Raw genomic sequence first — 15,024 nt, forward strand, 5'->3', positions numbered from 1 at the left:
GGCAGGCGCACACATTCTCACACAAACTGACTGACTGCAGCCCTCACATTTGGCAGTTCAAGTGCCAGCTAAGGGTAATGTCCAATGGCCTTCACCAGCTAAGAGATAGACCAAAACAATACACACAATGACTGTCTTGATTATTAGGGGCAGAGGACATGAAGCCATGTGATAACTCCAGGGAGAAAGAGACAGGAAATTTTCTCTATGACTGTCAGTTATTATGTCTGTTTGCTAATGCTCCAGGCACTGTTACCCACAGATACCTTACCCTGCCCCAGACCACATTCAGTATTGATACTCTTTCATCTAGAATCCTGGGTCTGATAACAGTCATTACAGTTAATATAGACGATAATAGGCATGTTAGCCAGTCAGTGTCCAGCTTGAACTATCAGTTGAGTGCCTTTTTAACAGAGTAAATCACAGAACAAGAAAATCTCCCTGTATGGAAAAAAGTTTACTTAATTAACTAGATCCACCAGGGTATACATAATCATGACCTGCACAACTTCTAACTATTTGACCATTGGATTCCACTGTCAAGAATGCCCTGAAAATCACCATCATAATACAAGCAAGACCTGAATTATGCGTTTTGTCACCTATTGTGCACACAGTCATTGTACAGACCTTATTTCACCTAGATTTACAGCTACACGGCACATATGATTATAACTCATATTAGTCTAATAACCATATACCTCCTAGGGATAGTGAAATGATCACATCAATTCTAAAACTATTACTGTGCTCTCTGAGCCCACCAAGCAAGGCACTTAATACAACAGACACTCTCTCGGCTACTTTCCATTACTTCTCTGCTTGAGATATCCCATATGATGTGAGGAAGTTTACATTTGCACTAGCAACAAGGGGAGGGCTTATTACCTTGGATTACAAGGACTAAGGTGACTGGATGAAATTAGCTTTGATTCTGCAGCACACCGATTTGAGATAGCAAAGCATATGCCACATGCCCTAAAATAATAATGGCAATACAGTGTGGCCCAGTTATACTGGGGGATTATGTCCCCCAAACCAGAACCACTTCACTTCTTCCCTTCATACTCATAGCCTGAATCAGGCCATGGTGAGAATAATGACACTAAGGGCATTAATAAGTGGTAATCATCAGGCTTTCTTCCTCCCAAGAGCGGCTGTCAGATATTCAAAACCCCACCAAAGCTAACGCCCTATTTGAAGAACATCTTCACTTAGCAAGAGGGCAGACCTCTCAGCAGGTTGAACATCCAGTGAGTTTCCATCATGAGTAAACGATATGCCCATGTGAGACAAATCCTCTCAGACTCTCACTCTGAACAATTGTTTCAATTTCTCTTTACCCCTTCAAGTCTTCATCTTAAACCAAACTAAAATAAAATAAAGTAAAATAAAATCTCCCTTCCTGGAGACTTTTCATTTGCAATGAATTGTCATTTCGGTTTCTTAGTCAAGAGAAGCAATAAAAACACACCCATGTTTCCCTGTTACTTCCTGCATAGATACCTTAACTCTGAGGCTGCTCTCCCCTGCACAGGTCAGCCATGCTCATTAACAGGCTAGCTCCACAGGCTGGAAGATCAGGGTCACCATCCTGCTGAGTTCATAGGAGAGCCCGTGGGGGCTTCCCTGCTGCCCTCTGAATGCTAGCTGGTGGTAGGATTTGGGCTTAGTTCGGCTAATTGCCCCCTAGAGCCATAGAGACTACTGGAGCTACTAAGTAAACTGTCAAAAATTTCATCTCAGGCACTTTTTCTAGACAAAATGGTCCACTTAAAACATCATCTAGTCTCAGCCTGTGGCTGAACAGCATAGCTGCAGAAGATGTTGCTTGGAGACAAAGGGGTGTGATGGCCATGGCCAGCTCCTTGCCTGGAAGCACCTGGTAGGGCCCTAACAGCTAGGTAAATCTTTTCCCTTTGCTTTTCAAACTTGGTCCAAAAAAAAAAAAAAAAAAAAAAAAAAAATGAATGAATGTGACATTCTTGTTTAACAAACAGAACTTAGATGCCATGATATGTGCAGTGGCTGTGCGGACTTTAAATGGCTATACTAGATTTCTGATAGGTAATTTCTGATAGTAAATGACAACCTGCCAAGAAGCTGCAGGGGCCATTTGACACCCTCATCCTCACACATTCAGTATCTTGTGTCTCGGAAGACCGAGAGCACCTTCTCATCGAGAGACAGGCCAATGAGCCCAAATAGGCTGTGTACTGAAGATCTCTCCACTCATTTGATCCTCAGCTTCCATTTAGAAATAGAAGCACTCAATGATTTCTCTATAAGGCTGTTTCTTAGGAACGTTTTCAGGACAGAGGTGTAAATGAATGAGGAATGTATAAATTCAATTTTGCTTAAAAAGAGCAGGAGGGGTTTCAAGATTAAGAGAACAAACGCTTGAAGCAAAACATGATTTGAGTTTTATTGAACCAAGAAGACTGGGAAAATACCTGGAACACTCAGAAAATCTTTATCAGGCTCAGCTCGGGCACTCTCGGGACTCATTGTTAAGGATATAAAAATCAGAACTGACGAGCTGTGTGCCCTGCGTGGATTTGTGTAGTTTTTGACTCACCTCAGAGGCTCAGCTGTGATAATCCAAGCCGTAAGGTTTTAAGGGCAAATGAGAACGTTTCCTTCTCTGCTACTTGCAGGTACCAAGATCTTTGGCCCTGATTGTTGGGAAAAGCCATTGATTACTGCTGACCTCACCCAGAACAAAGCACTTATCTGTATCTAAGGGGAGGAACAAGATAACATTGCGGACCAGGCGTTGGTGGCCCACGCCTTTAATCCCAGCACTGGAGAGGCAGAGGCAGGCAGATCTTTGTGAGTTCAGGGCCAGCCTGGTCTACATAGCTAGTTTCAGGACAGGCTCCAAAACAATACAGAAAAAACCCTGTCATGAAAAACCAAAATAAAATAAAGTAACATTGTGAATGCCAGCCTATGATCACTAGTGCAGCTTCTAATGTGCCTGGCATAATTCAAGGGAAAGTGAAACACTGGAAAAATGGTTTTAAGAGGGAGTACAGTTTGTGCATTGTCATGTAAATTATTTACAGCTTTTAAAACCTCCTTTTGAACATAGCTTCAACAACGCCCCACACATTTTGACACATTCTGTTATCATTCTTTCATGCAAAATAGCATTAGTGCTTTTGAGACATGAGTAACTTAGAAATTAATGTGCTGGTAAATTTGGAGAAGGAGGAATTTTCTAGGGGCATGCTTCATTTGAAGACTTCTTGGTGCCCTGGTTTGTTGTTGATATCATGCTCCACTCTAGTCTATGAAATGCATGCCGAGTAACTTCAGTCCTTCAGACTTCATGGGGACTAGCTCTAGGAAAAGATCAGTTTGGGTTAATGGTCTACATGCCAGGCTTAAAAAAAAAAGAAAAAGAAAAAATGCAAGAATGCACTGTCTTTGTGACAGTCAGGTAGAAACTGTATTAATGAGGTTTAGTTCATCTGTTGTGTCACTCAGCTCTCCTATGCTAATACTGATGCTTTGGGCTGCTTAGATTTATATTTACTCTGAGAATTTCACTTAGGCATACAATGTATTTCTATAATATCCATGCCCCCATTTCTCCCCTCCAGGTCCTCACAGATGTCCCCTTCACATACATTCTCTCTCTCTCTCTCTCTCTCTCTCTCTCTCTCTCTCTCTCTCTCTCTCTCTCTAAGAACCTACAGTGTCTAATTAATGCTGCCCACATATGCATGATTGCAGGGTCATCTACTGGAGCATGTTCTTCACATGACCACACCCATGAAGGAAGCTGACTCTTCCTTCTCTTGCACCCATCAGCTGTCAATAGAGAGGTGCTTTTAAATCTCCAGTTATGATTGTGAATATGTTCTTTTTCCTTTTAGCTCAGCCAGTTTTCGCTTTACGTATATTTGAAACAATATTTTAATTCATAGCAACTTAGAGTTGTTACATACTCCAAATGATCAACTTTCTTATGTGATGAAACTCCTTTTTATTTTTCCCAAAGTTTCTCACCTTAGCATCTATTTTACCTGATAGTCACTCCAGCATTGTTTTGAGAGAGGGTTTCTCTGTGTAATGCTGGCTGTCCTGGAACTGGCTTTATAGACCAGGCTGACCTCGAACTCAGAGATCCACCTGTCTGCTTCCTGAGTGCTGGGATTAAAGGTGTGCACCACCACCACCTGGCTAGCATTTCTTAATTTATGTTTGCATGGAACATCCTTCAAGCAACATTGGATTAAGGTACAGTTTTTAGCTGATGGCTAGTATCTTGCATTGACAGGTTTCTACTTATGTTTGTTTTTCATCAGTTTGACTCTGGAGTTTTCCATGTGATTTTCTTTGTGTTTACGTTGCTTGGGGTTTATAGATCTTCCTAAATCTGTAGCTTCTTATGTTTCACCCATCTTTAAAAGTCCTTAGTGTCTCTTCAAATATTGCTTCATTAGCATTTTTGTCTCCTCCCTTTTGGAGATTTTTTAACCATATAAATGTATATAGATATATAAACACACATATAGGTGTATATATTATCTTCATTCTCTTCCTCCTTCCCCTTCCCTTTTCCTTCTGTCCCTCCTGTCTACAAAATTCTCCATCCTCTTTTCACCCGTGTCTAATCTGTTCTGAACTTAGTCTGCTGCATTGGTGATCTGGAGTGATATATTTCTCAGTTCTACAATTCTTAATTGATATTTTTGTATATACTCGGGTGCACTGATGAAATTCTCCAGCTTTTGGAATCTCTTTTCTTGAGCATCTATCTATCATCATTTTTAATTCTGTGCCTGATCTGTCTAATATCTGAACCACCTATGCATCTGTTGCTGTACACATCTATTTCCCCTAGGTCCTGTCTTTAATATGTCTAATAAACTCTCATTAAATTGTGAGCATAACTTTTCTAAGATGGAAAACATTTGGTTCAGTCTTCGGCTTCTGGGAGGTAATGAAGAAACAGAATCTAGGTCTACACAGGGATTGTACTGTTTTGAGGCAAGCTACCCTCTTAAACCTCTGATACCTTCAAACTTTCTTTCCAGTTGTTCTCTGTGGAAGTTCAACTCAGCTACAAAATAACCCTCCTTATTCTGTCTTTTAGCTTCTGTGTTTTCACAAATGCTGATCCCTTGTCCATTTTTAATTCAAGACTGCTAAGATTTCTTTCTCTTTGGAGCCTTCTCTGTCAGCTCTCCCATCTGGTCCTGAGCTTTTGGGAGGTGGCATTAATTACTAGCGCTATCCCCCTGGGTTCCTGCTCTCAGCTGTAGTCCTGCTTCTCTGGAATTATTTGCCAACAAGAGCTTGAGACTCCAATTCATATCATCCTACCCACAGCTGTATTGTGCTGGCACATTGTATATGTTTCAAATATTAAATACATTGATAATATCCAAGAATCAGGGAACACTGGCCACACGTGCCCATTGCCTGTACTCATCCAGATTATCTGCCAATGATCCTTGACACTTCAGCCTCTGGTCTGCTTGTGTGCCTCCCTGCCAACATCTCGACTATTGTAGACAGATGTATCTTGTCATTTCTTCTAGTACCTATCACATCTCTGGCAGGCCACAGAAGATCAATTCATATTTGTAAACACATGAGTGAGGCAGTAAAATCATTCTGAGTAATACTGCAGCAACAGACCTTTGACATGCATTTGTCAAAACCCACCAAGCACAATGACTGAAATCTACTATGAAGAATGGACTTCCATTTTTGCTAATGTGTCAGTACTAGCCTATCAATCATTAGTACAACAACTTTAACAAATACACTACACCAGTATAGGATGCTAACAGGAAAACTTCTCAGTACTGTCTGGGGAACCTTTCTACAAATCTGATACTGCTCCAGAAATGTAGCCCACAGGGTGGGAGATGACTCAGCAGTTAAATCCACTTACTACTCAATCATGGAATCTTAGCACTCAGGTCAGAGGACCCATAAATACCTGTAACTTCATCCCCAAGGGATCCAATGTCCACTTCTGACCTCCCCATCTTACACACACACACACACACACACACACACACACACACAAACACAGAGAGAGAGAGAGATTTTTTGATTTATTTTACATCTCCACCAGTTTCCCCTGCTGACTCCACTCCCTCCCCCTCCCCCTCTCCCTTCCCTTATACCCATCCTCCATTCGTTCCTCCTCCTCTCCTTTTCAGAACAGAACAACCCTCCCATGTATATCAACAAATCATGGCATATCAAGTTGCACCAACTCCCTGTGGTGATATATTGTTTATGATCTAATAAAGCTTGCCTGGTGATCAGAATGCAAAACTAGCCATAAAAGCAGCAGTCATGGCCACACTTTTAATCCCAAGACTCAGGAGACAGAGGCAGATGGATCTCTGTGAGTTCAAGGCTACCCCTTTTTGAGAGTGAATCAGTCAAAAAGAGAAACAGAGTGCACGCCTTTAATGCCAGCACTAGGGAGGTAGAGACAGAAGTGATATGGCTGGGTGGAGAGAGGAATAGAAGGGAGGAGATAGGAACTCAGAGGATTACAGTCTGAGAATTTGTGGAAGCAGATCTCTCCTTTCAGTCTGAAGATTTTGTAGAGGTGAGAGCTCTCTAGTGGCTGGCTGCTTTGCTTTTCTGTTCTTCAGCTTGAACCCCAATATCTGTCATATTAAGCTTGGGCAAGGCAACCCATTAGTAGGAATAGGGTCCCAAAAGCTGGCGAAAGAGTCAGAGACAGCCCCTGCTCCCACAAAAAAGACCAAGCTACACAACTGTAACATATATGCAGAGGGCCTAGGTAAGTCCCATGTAGGCTCCCTGATCCCTGGTTGTTACTTCAGTCTCTGTGAACCCCTATGAGCCCAGATTAGTTGATTCTGTGGGTTTTCTTGTGGTATGCAAACCCTCTAGCTTATATAATTTCCACCATCCCACCCTCCCCCACCCCGCCCCAGGATTCCCTGAGGTCTGCCTAATGTTTGGCTGTGTGTCTCTGCTTCTATTTCCATCCATTGATGAATGAAGCCTCTCTGATGATAACTGGACTAGGCACCATTCTATGAGTATAGCAGAATATCATTAGGCATCATTGCACTGATGCATTGACTTTTTTTTTTTTTTTTTTTTTTTTTTTGGACAGTCATATTTGGTTCTATCCTAGGTCTCTGGGCCTTCTAGGCTCTGTGTCCTGGTACTTCAGGCAGTGGAAATGTATTGCTCTCATTGTTAATAAAAACCTGACTGGCTGATAGCTAGGCAGGATTTTCAGAGCACAGAGAATGCTGGGAAGAAGAAGGGCAGAGTCAGAAGAGTTGCCAGCCAGATGGAAAGGACATGCAGGAGAGGTAAAAGCTACAAGCCTTGGGGCAGCATATAGATTAATAATAATATTTTTTTAAAAAAGTTTAATTTAAATTTTAAGAGCTAGTTAGTAGCAAGCCTAAGCTATTGGCTGAGCACTTATAATTAATATTAAGTCTCTGAGTGATTATTTGGGAGCGACTGCTTGGACACAGAGAGGCTCCAATTACAGGTGGGTTCACTCTGGTGGCCTGAATCACAAGCTAGACCAATCTTTGGTCAGCCATTCCCACTCTCTGCACCACCCTCACCCCAGTATATCCCATAGGCAGGACAGACTGTAACTTGAAGGTTATATGGGTGGGTTGGTGTCCCAAACTCTCCACTAGAAGTCTTGCCTGGCCATAGGAGATGATGCATTCCAATTATATATCCTCTACTGCTAGGAGAATTATCTGACATCATCCTTGTAGATTCCTGGGAGTTTCCCTTGCACTAGATTTCTCACACCAAAATGTCTCCCTTTTCCAGTTTTCTCTTTGAGTACTCTCCTCCTCCTACCCTATCCTTCATGTGCCCACCCCCACCTGCCACCACTTCACCCAAGAAATCCATTCTATTTCCCCTTCCCAGGGAGATCCAAGCATCCCCTTTGAGCCCTGCTTGTTATCTGGCCTCTCTGGGTCTGTGGATTGTAGCATGGTTATTCTTTACAGCTAATATCCACTTATAATTGAGTACATACCATACATACCATATTTGTCCTTTTGAGTTTGGGGTACCTTGCTCAGAATGAATGTTTATAGTTCTATCCAATCGCCTGCTAATTTCATGATATTATTGTTTTTAGTGACAGAGTGATGGTCCATTGTGTAAATATGTCATATTTTCTTTATCCTTCAATTGAGGAACATCAAGGTTGTTTTACAAATAAAGCTGCTATGAACATAATTGAACAAGTATCCATATGATATGACTGAGTATCCTCTGGGTATATGCCCAAGAATGGTATAGCTGAGTCTTGAGGTAGAACAATTCCCAATTTTCTGAGAAACTGCCATATTGATTTCCAAAGTGGCTCAACAACTTTGCACTCCCACCAGCAATGGAGGAGTGTTCACCTTGCTCCACATTCTCTCCAGCATAAGCTGTCGTGTGTGTGTGTGTGTGTGTGTGTGTGTGTGTGTGTGTGTGTGTGGTGTTGTTGTTGTTGTTGTTGTTGTTTGTTTTGTTTTTTTATCTTAGCCATTCTGACAGGTGTAAAATGGAATCCCAGAGTCATTTTGATTTGCATTTCCTTTTGATTTGTGTTTTTCCTGATGGCTAAGGATGTTGAATATTTAACTGTTTCTCAGACATTTGAGATTCTTCTGTTGCGAATTCTGTTTATATCCATACCCCATGTTTGGTTGGATTATGCATTTTTTGATGTCTAATTTCTTGAGTTCTTTATATATTTTGGAAATTAGCCCTCCTTCAGGTGTGGGGTTGGTGAATATCTCTTTCCATTCTGTAGGCTGCTGTTTTGTTCTATTGACAGTGTCCTTTGCTTAACAAAAGTTTTTCAGTTTCATGGGGTCCCATTTATTGTCAATCTTAGTGTCTACAATATTGGAATTTTATTCAGAAAGTTGTCTCCTGAATGTATTCAAGGATATTTCCTACTTCTTTTTCTATCAGGGTCAGAGTATCTGGATTTATGTTGCAGGCTTTGATCCACTTAGATTTGAGTTTTGTGCGGGGGGGGGGGGGGGAGGGGGGTGCGGATAAAAGATATGGATCTATTTGCATTCTTCTACATACCAACATCCAGTTTGACCAGCACCATTTATTGAAGATACTTTCTCTTTTCCATTGTATAATTTTGACTTCTTTGTCAAAAATCAGGTGTGCATAGGTGTATGGATTTAGATCTGGACCTTCAATTTGATTCCATTGGTCCACCTGTCTGTTTTTATGCTGATACCATGTGATTTTTATTACTATAGCTCTGTTGTAGAGCTTAAAATCAGTAATAATGATACCTCCAATAGTTCTTTTATTGTACAGTGTTGTTTTAGCTATCCTGGGTTTTTTTTTTTTTTTCTTTTTCCACATGAGGCTGAGTATTGTTCTTTCAAGGTATGTAAAGAATTGTGTTAGAATTTTAATGGGGATTGTACTGAATCTTTAGATTTAGATTGATTTTGGTAAAATAGCCATTTTTACTGTTAATCCTGCTAATCCATGAGCATTGGGATTTTTCTCTCTCCTGATATCTTCACCAATTTCTTTCTTCAAAGACTTGAAATTCTTGTCATATATGTATTCCACTTGCTTGGTTAGAGTTACACCAAGATATTTTATATTGTTTGTGGCAATTGTGAAGGGTCTTGTTTCCCTGATTTCTTTCTCAGACCATTTATCTGATGGACTACTGATTTTTTTTTTTTTTTTTAGTTATTCTTATATCCAGACCCTTTGCTTAGGATTTTTATCAGCTGTAGGAGTTTCCTGGTAGAATTTGGAGGGCCACTTATATATACTATCACATCATCTGCAAATAACAATACTTTAACTTCTTCCTTTCCAATTTGTATCCCCTGAATCTCCTTTAGTTGTCTTATTGCTCTAGCTAGAACTTCAAGTACTATATTGAATACATATAGAGAGAGTAGATTGCCTTGTCCTATTCCTGATTTGAGTTTATCTCCATTTAATTTGATGTTAGCTATCAACTTGCTGTATGTTTCCTTTATTATGTTTATGTATATCCCTTGTATCCTTGATCTCCTCGAGACTTTTATCATGAAGGGCTGTTGGATTTTGCCAAAAGCTTTTTCAACATCTAATGAGATAATCATGGGCTTTTTTTCTTTTCAGTTTGTTTATATGGTGGATTACATTGACAGATTTTCATATATTGAACCATCCCTGCATGTCTGGAATGAAGTCTACTTGATCATGGTAGATTATCTTTTTGATGTGTTCTTGGATTAATTTTGCAAGCATTTTATTATTTTTGCATCTATGTTCGTGAATGATATTGGCCTGTAATTCTCTTTCTTTGTTGATTCTTTTCATGGTTTGGGTATCAGGGTGACTGTGGCCTGATGAAATTAATTTGGTAATGTTCCTTTTGTTCCTGTTTTATGGAATAATTTGAGGAGTATTGTTATTAGCTCTTCTTTGAAATTCTGCGAGACTTCTGTGCTAAAACAATCTGTCCCTGAACTATTTTTGGTTGGGAGACTTTTAATGATTGCTTCTATTTCCTTAGTGGTTATAGGTCTGTTTAAATTGTTTATCTGATCTTGACTTTAAGTGATTTCTATCAAGAAATTTGTCCATTTCTTTTAGATTTTTCCAATTCCAATTTAAATTTCTTGATTTCCCTGGTGTCTGTTATTATGTTCCCCTTTTTGTTCCTAATTTTGTTATTTTGGATATTTTCTCTGTGTCTTTTAATTTGTTTGGATAAGGGTTTGTATATCTTGTTGATTTTCTCAAAGAGCCAACTCTTGTTTCATTGATTCTTTGTATTGTTTGTTTCCATTTGTTTCCATTCTATTCATTTCTATTTTATTATTTCCTGCCTCTTGGATGTGTTTGCTTTTTGTTTGTTTGTTTGTTTGTTTGTTTGTTCTAGAGCTTTCAGGTGTGCTGTTAAGTTGCTTTGTGAGATCTCTCCAAATTCCTTATGCAGGCACTTTGTGCTATGAACTTGCCTTTTAGTGCTGCTTTCCTTGTGTCCCATAGGTTTGGGTATGTTGTGCACTCATTTTCATTGAATTCCATGAAATCTTTAATTTCTCTATTTCTTCCTTGACACAGTAGACATTCAGCAGAGAACTGTGTTTTCCGTGAGTTTGTAGGCTTTCTGTTTCTGTTGTTATTGAAATCCAGCTCTAATCTGTGGTGGCCTGATAGGATGCGGGGGCTATTTCAATTTTCTTGTGTCTGTTGAGACTTGCTTTGTGACTGAGTATATGGTCAATTTTGGAGAATGTTCTATGAGGTGCTGAGAAGAAAGTATACTTTTTTTTTTTTTGTATTTGGGTGAATGTTCCATAGATAGTTATTAGATCCATTTGTTTCATAAAGTCTGTTAGCACCAGTATTTCTCTGTCTTGCTTTGTTTGGATGACCTGTCTATTAGTGAGAGTCAATATGTGTGTGAGGGTTAATATGTGACTTAAGCTTTAGTAATGTTTCCTTTACAAACATGAGTGCCCCTATTTTGGAGGTGTTGATGTTGTGAATTAAACCATCATCTTGGTGGACTTTTCTTTTGATGGATATGAATTGTCCTTTCCCGCCTCTTTTGATAAAGTTTGGTTTGAAGTCTATTTGTTAGATATTAGAGTCACTACACCAACTTGATTCTTGGGTCCATTTGCATGGAAAATCTTTTTCCAACCATTTATTCTGAGAAAATGTCTGTCTTTGATGTTGAGGTGTGTTTATTGTATGCACCAGAAGGATGTATTCTGTTTCCCCATTAATTCTGTTACCTTGTGTCTTTTTTTTTTTTTTTTTTTTTTTTTTTTTTTTGGTGAATTGATTCCATTGATATTGAGAAATATCAATGACCAATGATCCTTAATTCCTGTTATTTTGATGGTGATAGTGTGTGAAGAGAGAATTGTTTCCCTTCTTTTGATTTTGCTGGTGTGAAATCATTTCCAGTGTTTTCTTTTTATTCCAGTTCCCTCTCCCTCCCTCCTTCCCTTTCTCCCTTCCTCCTATGCCTCCACCCTCCCATCCCATCCCCCCAACTCCACAGGGAGGGTGATGCCTTCCAGGAGGGGTCAACAAAATCTGTCAAGTCATTTGGAGTCCTGTGTTTTCATAGATATAGTTAACCTCCTTAGGTTGGAGTTTTTCTTCTAGCACCTTCTGTAGGGCTAAATTTGTAGCTCAATACTATTTAAATTTAACTTTGTCATGGAATATCTTGCTTTCTCCATCTATAGTGGTTGAAAGTTTTGATGGGTATTATAGTTTGGTCTGGCATCTATAGTTTCATAGCGTCTGCAGCACATCTATTCAAGCCCTTCTGGATTTTAGTCTCCCCTGAGATGTTGAGTGTGACTCTAATTATTCTACCTTTATGTTACTTGGCGTTTCTCCTGTTTTGCCCTTCAATGGTCTTTCTTTTTTCTTTACCTTTAGTGTTTGATTGTTATGTGGTGAAGGGAATTTCTCTTCTGATTCAGTATATTTGGCATTCTTTAAGCTTCTTGTGCTTTATAGGAATTTCATTCTTTATGTTAGGAAAGTTTTCTTGGATGATTTTGTTGAAGATGTTTTCTGGGCCTTTGATCTGGGTATCTTCTCCTCCTATTCCTATTATTTTTAGGTTTGGTCTTTCCATATTGTCAGGAACTTTTTAGATTTAGCATTTTCTTTGGCTACTGTATCAATTTCTTCTATTGTATCTTCTATGCCTGAGATTCTCTCTTCCATCTCCTATATTCTGTTGGTGATCTTGCACCTGTAGTCCCTGTTCATTTATCTGTATTTTCTATCTCCAGGATTCCCTCAGTTTGTGTTTTCTATATTGCTTCTACTATCATTTTCAGGTCTTGATTGATTTTATTCATTTCCTTCACCTGTTTGTGTTTTCCTGGATTTCTTTAAGGGATTTGTTCATTTCTTCTTAAAGGACCTCTATCATCCTCATGCGATTGGATTTAAGGTCATTTTCCTGTGCTTGTACTGTGTTGTAATATCCAGGGTTTGCTGTGGTAGTATAGGTGGGCTCTGGTGGTGCCATATTTCCCTGGGTGTTATTGAGTATATTCTTACATTGGCTTCTAGTCTCCTGGGCTTGAGTGCTGGTTTCTAAGTTTATTTTTGTTGGATGGATGCTTTTTGGTTGTTTTTCCCCTTGCTTTCTGGTCTTATGACCTAAGTGGCCTGTGGTTCTGGTGACCATCAAGTCTCCAGGTCCAGTAATGTGTCTCTGCTAGGATTTTGGTGGACTGCTTGAACTCTGGAGTTTTGGGTGCTAGCTTTGCTTCTAGGGTCCTGGGTTTCTGAGAACTGGTGTAACCTCTGGGTTCTGGATACTGGTGTGGTCTCTAGGGTTATAGGTACCTGGGTCTCCTAATACCAATGTGAACTCCAGTAGAGCAAGTGTCTTGTGATGTTCCTAGTACCAATTGAGCAAGAGTTGTCTGCCAGGCTGTGGGCTTGGATATGGAGCTCAGGGAAAAAGGTGCTGTGGGTGACTTCTGGGCAGGCTCTGGGGTTTCTTGTACCAGCATGGCCTCCAATATGATGAGTCTTCTGCCAGGGGACATGGGCCAGAATATGGAGCCCAGGAGAGTGGGGTGCTGTTGGGACTTCTGGGTGGGGCTTAAGGGGTATTAGTAGGTAGTGGATAGTGTCTTGGCTGGGGTATAGCCTCTGGTAGAGCAGGAGTCTTCCGCCAGAGGATTGTAGGCCAGGATCAAAAATTAAAAATTTAAATAGAACTCATTAAAACTGATGATGTGGTTTAAGGGATAAAGCTACTTATCGCCAAACTTGATAACCTGAGTTTGATCTCTGGAATCCACATGGTGGAAAGAAGAAAACAACTACACAAGTTGTCCTCTGATTTCCACATATATGCTATGACATTTACACACATGCATATACACATACATACACACATATACACACTCACACTCAGACACTCACACACACACACACACACACACAAATGCCACTAATGAGTGATCAAAGGGGCAACTTAATCCGGTAAAGTACACTTCTCCCACATACCACAGATTAGGAGACAATGGATACCCAGCTCTCGGTACTATACCACTCTTGGGACCAGCATGGGCAGAAGCCATTCCAGTCTGGGCTTGTGGAGGTGGGGTGACTAAAACACACTGATGATGCTGGATGGACTGTCTGACACACCTTTGGTCATAGGTGCTAACAAGACAGGAAGCAGTTCAAATAGGAGTCCACAGAGGAAAGCAAGACTGACCAGAACATAGACCCAAATAGGCCAGCAGGAAAGCATTGAGCAGAGGCTCCCTGGGACTTAGACTCACCCAGCTCACCTGCCATGGGGGAAAATCCAGGTCTGATTTTTCTCCAGTGTTTCATTCATGGCACAGTAAAAGACGTAAACTGCACCACTCTGTCACACACCCCAATATACTAATAATTAACATCAGTAGTCCCTTTTCTTTTCTACATCTGAGTTGCTGATCACACTCAAGAAAGGAAGAGAGAAGCCAAATTGTGTAGCTTGTGAGCTCCATGAGAGCAGGACACAGAATTGCATATTCATCTATGTATGTTGATAGATGCTTCTTTTCAATAGTTGTTGAAGAAATAAATTACTCTACAAGATCCATAGCTTAATCACAAAGAAGAGAGAGGTAATGGGCCTTCTCGTGGTGGAGGGGGTCTTAAAAGCCACTCTTCAATCAAACCTGTGGGTATTTCCAAGAAGCCATCCACATCTGTGCATCCTCTGCCACGTGCCATCCCATCTCTCTTCAGGCTGCATGACTGCATGGCTCAGAGCATGCTGGATGAGCCCTGCTGCTGGCGTGGGCACTGGGAGGTGACCCATTGCTCGTGCCTGTTCTTGCCGTGGGAGAGGGATGGGAAATCCAGACTCTGCTCTGCTGATGAGAGAGGCCCCCTTGCATATGTCAACTGAATGGTGACCAGAACTTCCTCAGAGTGCCTCTCCAATGACAATAAAAGTGTGCTGTGCTTTTTAAATGAATGGAATTG

At 40.5% G+C, this 15,024-nt stretch overlaps 1 protein-coding gene across 5 annotated transcripts in view; it reads left to right on the forward strand.

Annotated features, from left to right (window-relative positions):
* Kcnip1 (potassium voltage-gated channel interacting protein 1) overlaps positions 1–15,024 on the forward strand; it is a 360,887-nt gene that overhangs the window by 325,803 nt on the left and 20,060 nt on the right. The window lies entirely within an intron of this gene.

The sequence above is a fragment of the Phodopus roborovskii genome, unplaced genomic scaffold, assembly GCF_943737965.1.
Source record: "Phodopus roborovskii unplaced genomic scaffold, PHOROB, whole genome shotgun sequence".
Lineage (NCBI taxonomy): Eukaryota > Metazoa > Chordata > Mammalia > Rodentia > Cricetidae > Phodopus > Phodopus roborovskii.